We start from the raw sequence: 7,488 nt of genomic DNA, 5'->3' as shown, positions 1-7,488 counted from the left end.
AAATTAAATTAAATTAAATTAAATTAAATTAAATTAAATTAAATTAAATTAAATTAAATTAAATTAAACTTACCAGATCCTCGTGTGCTTACTGAAGGCAATGGTGGGGGTCCTAAAATTATTCACATACATTAAAACTCTAAGACAAAAAGTGGAAATAAAAACAAAAACAATTCACTAGATTTATTTGTTGTTTTCATACCTTGTGCACGAGTGGCTCGGGCTCCTTTTCCAGAAAACACTGTAATGCAAAAACAGAGTAGAGAACTGAGAAGACCAGGATTACAGACAAATGATAGATGAAACCATGATAAAACCTACAGAAAAAAATAGGACTCAACCAACCACTGTTTTGATCATATTATTTAAAATAACATTAATTTTGTGTTTTTAAACATAAACAGAACAATAAAAAAAACATTTTATAACAATTTTATTTTATATTTTTTTTATAATTGATATGTTTTATAATTTCATTTTATTTTAGAATTGTATTGAAAGATTTTATAATAATTTTTCTATTATAATTATTTTATTTTGATTTATATATTCATAGTTATTATTTTTAACAATGTGACTGGTATCAATTTGTGCATCTCTGTTTTTGTTATTTATATTGCTGCTTTGGCAATATTGTGTATAAAACATTCATTTCACTTTAAATGTAACAAAATTAACAGATAAGACTAATTATTTTTTGTTGAAATTTGACCAAATGCATTATAGTGAAATTGACTTACTTTTCATTATGCCTCCTGTTTTCTGGCCGTTGCGGTCTGCCACTGTGAATGCTGTGGTGTTGTACACTGAGGAGAGACACAGATAATGACTGTGTGTGTGTGTGTGTGTGTGTGTGTGTGTGTGTGTGTGTGTGTATACCTGTCTTGTTGATCTTGTCCAGTTCCTGGTCACACAGCTCCTCCACTTTCTCCCTGAGCTGGACGATGACGCTCCTGACGGGATCAAACGTGGCTTCGGGGTTCGCGGTCACAGCTCCCAGATCTCCCCCCTCCAGAGGACAGCACAGAGACTGATACGTCTGTGGAGATGAGGTATGAAGAGATTATTCATGTGCTCTCTGAGACATTCTTCTCTTTTGAATAGTGGAAGCAGTTTTGTAAACCCCACCCCAAATCTGATGAAACCATCATCTGACCTTCAGGAAGTAGATACTGTCCTGGCAGTTGATGAGGTCTTTCAGTTCTCCATCTTTTTTCTTCAGCTGTTTGACTTCGGCCTCCAGTTTGGTCACCACATCCTGGGTCTCGTTGAGTTTCTCCTGCGCAGTGGAGACCATCACATCCTGGAGCAGCTCTAGCATCCGCTGCACTGACTCCTGGAGCTCCGACAGGACCACATCCGCCTCGTCCCGCACCGTTTCTGAGGACCTCTACACACACACAAATATTCAGACTTTAAAGGATAGCTCACCCTCCAAAAAAAAGTCATTATTTATTCACCCTCATGTTGTTCCAAACCCGTAAGACTTTGGTTAATCTTTGAAACACAATTTAAGATATTTTAATTAAACCTGAGAGGTTTCTGTTCCTCCATTGAAAGTCCAGAAAACCAAAACTCAGCAGCAGATCCAAAAAAGTCAAATAAGCATTGTAAAAGGAATCCATATGAATTGAGTGGTTTAATCCAAGTCTTGTAAAGAGATACGATGCTTTATGTGATAAACAGATTTATTTCAGGCTTCTATTTGCATATGAACAACAAAGCTTGTGTGTTCATCATTGGTTCTCATGCATCACATATGCACATTTGTGACCCTGGAGCACAAAACCAGTCTTAAGTCGCTGGAGTATATTTATAGCAATAGCCAAAAATACATTGTATGGGTCAAAATTATTGATTTTTCTTTTATGCCAAAAATCATTAGGACATTAAGTAAAGTTTTGCAAAAGTAAAATATTTTGTAAATTTCCTACTGTAAATATATCAAAACTTAATTTTTGATTAGTAATATGCATTGCTAAGAACTTAATTTGGACAACTTTAAAGGCAATTTTCTCAGTATTTAGATTTTTTTGCACCTTCAGATTCCAGATTTTCAAATAGTTGTATCAAATAGTGTCCTATCCTAACAAACCATACATCAATGGAACGCTTATTTATTCAGCTTTCAGATGATGTATACATCTCAATTTTGAAAAATTGACCCTTATGACTGGTTTTGTGGTCCAGGATCATATTTAAGCTTCCATGTTCACCATATGTGAAGTGCGCTATGTGTGTCAATCATTATTCAGATGCAAATAAAAGATTAAATTAAATATGTTCATCATGTAAAGCCATTGTATCTCTTCAGAAGACTTGGATTAAACCACTCGATTAACAATGCATTGATTTTACAACACCTTTATGACCTTTCTGGATCTTTTCAGTTTTAGTTACCTGGACAAAACAGAACAGAAACTTCTCAGGCTTCTTTAGAAATATCTTAATTTGTGTTTTGAAGATGAAGCAAAGTCTTATGCTTTTGGAACAACATGAGTGTGAGTAAATGACAGAATTTTCATTTTGCGTGAACTTTGCTTTTAAAGACCATGATTGTGTATGATGTAACTCATAAAACCAACAGAATATGCTTCTATATAATTTATTTGTTTTTTGGGTGCAATAAATATTTACCGTGAGTGTGTCTAAGACTTTTTTCATGTCTTTCAGTTCTCTCTCTCTGTCCTGCAGTCTCTGATGGTTCTCAGACAGAACTGCGCCCAGCTCTTTCTAATTCAATAACAAAGAGTAGCACACAAAGCAAGTGTTCAGAATAGACTGGAATGAGTGTGAGTGGAACAAGATTAGTTCATTAATACTAAACCACACTGACACATTAATACAACACGTCATGCAAAAGCTAAAGGTGAGTCAGGCAGTTCAAACAGTGGCAGTGAAAGCATTTTTCTGAATGATGTCACTGCCTTGCATATATGATGATTTCCCAGCCTCACTGACATCATGACAGATGTCAAAAATATGGACTGAAAAACTAGGGTAGTTGAAGGTCATCAAATTCATTTACCATAATCACAATAAAGAGTACTACAGAATTATGGTTTTATTTATTTAATTATAATAAGGATGCACTGACATTAACATTGTGGTCAATATGTAGGCAAATAATTATTTTTGTTATGATAAATGGCCATTATTAAAATTCTGCACTATTTTGTCTAAATTAATTTAAAATAAAACACTACAAATTTAATTTAGGCATCACAGCATTATAACGTGCAGTATGAAAAAGGATATTCATTTTGAGAGTTGCTAAAAATTTCTAAAAAATTAAAATATTAAAATTGCTGAAATATTCCTGTGGCTCAGTGGTAGAGCATTGCGTTAGCAGTGCAAGAGGTCGTGGGTTTGATTCCCAGGGAACACACATACTGGTAAAAAATGTATAGCCTGAATGCACTGTAAGTCGCTTTGGGTAAAAGTGTCTGCTAAATGCATAAGTTATTAAAAATTGCATTTTGGCTGCATTTTAAAATGATCCCATATCAGCTGATATATCTCCAATATAATGTATGCTACAGATACAGTTAAAACATATCTAATATCAGCCGATAACCAATATATTGTGCATCCCTACTTATAATGGTGCCCAAAAAAAATCATGGTAATACCATCTTAGGGTTGTGGGTTTGTTCAAATCCCCAAGTACCAAAATGTACCATGTTTAAAGCTACACTATGTATGTTTTGGCATCGTTACCACCAGCATAAACATTGTTTTGTGAACCTAGTCAATGCACAGGAAATGTGTTGTAAAGCAAACTATGTTGATTCGTGTTTTATTACTGTACAGTAGTTTTCCCTTTTTGCTTGCAAACTCTTTTCAGTTTTAGGTTCTGTTGTTGTGGCTTTATACCAGTGCTTACAATAGTAGAACCTTCTTTCCTTTATCTACGAATATGAGTAAAACGCAGGAAGTATGCAGTTTCCTCAACTACAAATACTTAAGCTTATGATAGTGACTTGGGTTAACGCAAGAACACTTTGGAAAATGGTTTTATATATTGTACTCGCTCGTTATTTAAATGTTGTTAATTTTGAAGAAGAAAAAAGTTAGTGTAGCTTTAATGATTGTCACACTCGACATTTTCTGACATTTAAAAGACTAGCCTTTTATATTACGAAGTTCTTATTTTATTGTTTAGATGTTATTATATTTGTGAGGATGTTTGATGTGGTTCTGACCTGCTTCTCGTTTCTCTCTGCCTGTGTGGACGTGCTCTCGTGGCCCTTGTGCTGGTTACTGGTGCACAGCCAGCACACGTACATCTGACACGAGCGGCAGAAGAACTCCTGCAGGTACTTGTGCTCGGGGCAGATCTTCTGACTCAGGTCACCGGTGGGTGCGATCAGCTCGTGGTTCTTCGGCATGTCCTGCGTGTTATGAGGCTTCAGGTGAGTCTCGCAGAACGATGCCATGCACACCAAACACGTCTTCACGGCCGCTTTGGGCTCCGGGCAGCGGTCACAGGGCACTGCCGAACCCGGCAGCTTTTTCGATGCCCCTTTGCTCCGACGCGGAAGATGCGGCGCTCCGGGCGCTCTTGATGGACTCTCGCCCAGTGGATCTGAGGGCCCCTCGGCGGAGCTGCTCCACGGCTTCGGCCAGCATGGTGTTCCGGCAGAGAGTGGGACGAGGGTTGAAGGTCTGCCGGCATTCCGGGCAGCTGTAGGTGCCGTTTTTCCTGCCTTCATTGTCCCAGTAATCTGCGATACAGGCCATGCAGTAACTGTGACCGCACGGGATGGTCACGGGGTCAGTGGGCAGATCCAGACAGATGGGGCAGTTAAACTGCTCCTCCGTCCATAGACGAGCACTCATTCTGAGGGTGTAAATGCAGTAATAAAATAAAGTTGAGCCTAATGTTCTCCACACACACCTGGGACAGAGTCGGTGTAAATGCTCCAGCTGTGAGTGAGTGAGAGAGAGAGTGTCTCTCCGGTATGACTGGATGAGGAGGATGAGGAGGGTGAGACTCTCACTGAGCAGGTTTGGGGAGAAAATCAGGCCCGCGTTCGCATTCCTCTTCTTTTGCACATTGCGCTATATGTGTAGGAAGTAAATGAAAGAATCAAGTAAAATAAAGGACAAAGCACATAATAATTTTTTGAAGTAAAATCCGAGTGCTGTTGGCTTGTGCAAAATTTGGTGCCACTAACTTTAGACTGTTACAAAAGGTTGCCAGGGTGTTGCTATGCGGTTGCTAAGGTAAAAAGGTAATGCGGGTGATTTCTTGGTTGGTCAAAGTCACCAAAAAGTCCTTCCTGAAGTCTGAGAAAAACCTATGCGATCGTTTTCAAATGTTAACCAGGTCCAGCCATGTAGAAAAGTAGCCAGGATTTTCCCGCGGTTAGGATATATCGCGCGTCAAAGGTTTACGGAGCCCCTAAAGGGACATGATTAGAGTAAAAAATGAAATGGAAGGGGAATTATATTTTATTGCTTTTGCGTTCTCCCGAGAAACTTTGCGTTCCGCCCTTGGGTGCTGCTCCGTAACATATTGCATACACTATATTTGACTGAAATGCTTGCATTAAAATATTTTACGCTTATCCAATTCTACCAACGACAAAGCTGTGCTAGATGACTGATGCTGAGCCTGTGCGCAGAAATGTGACAAAGACCGAGAGTAGCATCAGAATAATATCTTAAAACTGTAAACAGTTCATTTTCAAATAGTTAAGGATTACCAACCGAAGGATTTCGTTAACCAGCTGTCGATTTTATGTTGATTATTTTTTTTTTTTATGAAAATAAACTGTTTATGTTCACTGTTGTGATTTTTAAGTTGAAATTGCGTCTAATGCATACCCTGTGAACATATAGTAACAATGTTCAAATGCTATTAATAAATTGCAATAAAGTCTCTCTCAAACAAATCCATGTTATTGTTTCAAATGTAGCCTATGCACGCAGTCAGTTTGTCCTAGTTCTTCATCTGTTTCTCCTTCATCCTGTTTTCACACTTTAGTATTCTTTTTAGTCTTTTACTGGTGTCTGGCCAGAATAAGCAATCAATCAGTCGTTTCATAAAAAGGCAGTAGTTGAGTCACTGTACAGTATGAGAGTGCTGACAGCTGAGGGCGGTGTTGAGCTGGGAATGTGGAAGGAAGTTCTCTCACGTCAATCATCACCCACCGGACCTGAGTGAAGACAGCATTACTGACTCATATGACGCTTGTCAGAGCTTGAGAGAAAACAGCAACATAAATACTTGAAAAGGGACTCCAGTTTATCCAGGATCTGATTCCAATTAGGAGCGGTTCTGAATTATGTTAGAAATTCCACTCGGAATCTACAGTAGAACGCATGTTTTTGAAAGGCTTGATTTGAGAAAGAACAAAAACATCTCGTTAGAAGTCAGGCCTGAGAGGTGTTTTAAACACCATGGTGAAGTCAGACATTTTTTAACGACTTTAATGAAATATATGTAACCTATTAATCATATTTTGGCTTCATGTCGCTCTAGATTATGTATTTTATGAGTAGAGTACAATTTCTATTCTACAGAAGAAAAACAATATCAAATGTCACAGTAAAAACCTGTAAAAAGTTACTGTACTATATAAACTGATTTTTTTTTTTTTTTAGATTTAACAAGATTTCCCAGCAAATATTTTTGTTAATTTTTCCTAATATAATATTATTAATAGTATATTTTATTTGACAGTAAAATAATATTATGCTGTTTATAATACTAAATAATAGATTTTATACAGAAAAAGTATTATTTACCTTTCAAAGGGTGATTGCTTTGATTATATTTTATTTAAAAATAAAATATATATAAAAATAAATAAAAAAAAGTTTTGTTTCCTAATTTTTTACAGTACATTTCTGTAAGACAAAAGCTTTTTTTTTTTTTCTGTAAATGTAACAAAGACTTTTCACAGTGATTTTACAAAACAGGATTTTACAGAATCTTATTTAAGTAATGTTCTATGCACCTCACCTGACTAATTTACTGTGTTTAATATGCTAATTTATTGGTTATGAACCAAAGGGTAAATTCAGGTAAACGTGGCAACTTTTTACCATTCAGCACAATGATACACAGGCCATGCAGTAACTGTGACCGCACGGGATGGTCACGGGGTCAGTGGGCAGATCCAGACAGATGGGGCAGTTAAACTGCTCCTCCGTCCATAGACGAGCACTCATTCTGAGGGTGTAAATGCAGTAATAAAATAAAGTTGAGCCTAATGTTCTCCACACACACCTGGGACAGAGTCGGTGTAAATGCTCCAGCTGTGAGTGAGTGAGAGAGAGAGTGTCTCTCCGGTATGACTGGATGAGGAGGATGAGGAGGGTGAGACTCTCACTGAGCAGGTTTGGGGAGAAAATCAGGCCCGCGTTCGCATTCCTCTTCTTTTGCACATTGCGCTATATGTGTAGGAAGTAAATGAAAGAATCAAGTAAAATAAAGGACAAAGCACATAATAATTTTTTGAAGTAAAATCCGAGTGC

At 37.3% G+C, this 7,488-nt stretch overlaps 1 pseudogene; it reads right to left on the bottom strand.

Annotated features, from left to right (window-relative positions):
• LOC107672660 (E3 ubiquitin/ISG15 ligase TRIM25-like) overlaps positions 1-5,354 on the bottom strand; it is a 10,810-nt pseudogene extending 5,456 nt beyond the window's left edge.
• Between the last annotated feature and the right edge of the window lie 2,134 nt (positions 5,355-7,488).

Source organism: Sinocyclocheilus anshuiensis, unplaced genomic scaffold (genome assembly GCF_001515605.1).
Source record: "Sinocyclocheilus anshuiensis isolate Anshui unplaced genomic scaffold, SAMN03320099.WGS_v1.1 scaffold1346, whole genome shotgun sequence".
Taxonomy (NCBI): domain Eukaryota; kingdom Metazoa; phylum Chordata; class Actinopteri; order Cypriniformes; family Cyprinidae; genus Sinocyclocheilus; species Sinocyclocheilus anshuiensis.
This window is presented reverse-complemented; position numbering and strand designations above follow the sequence as displayed.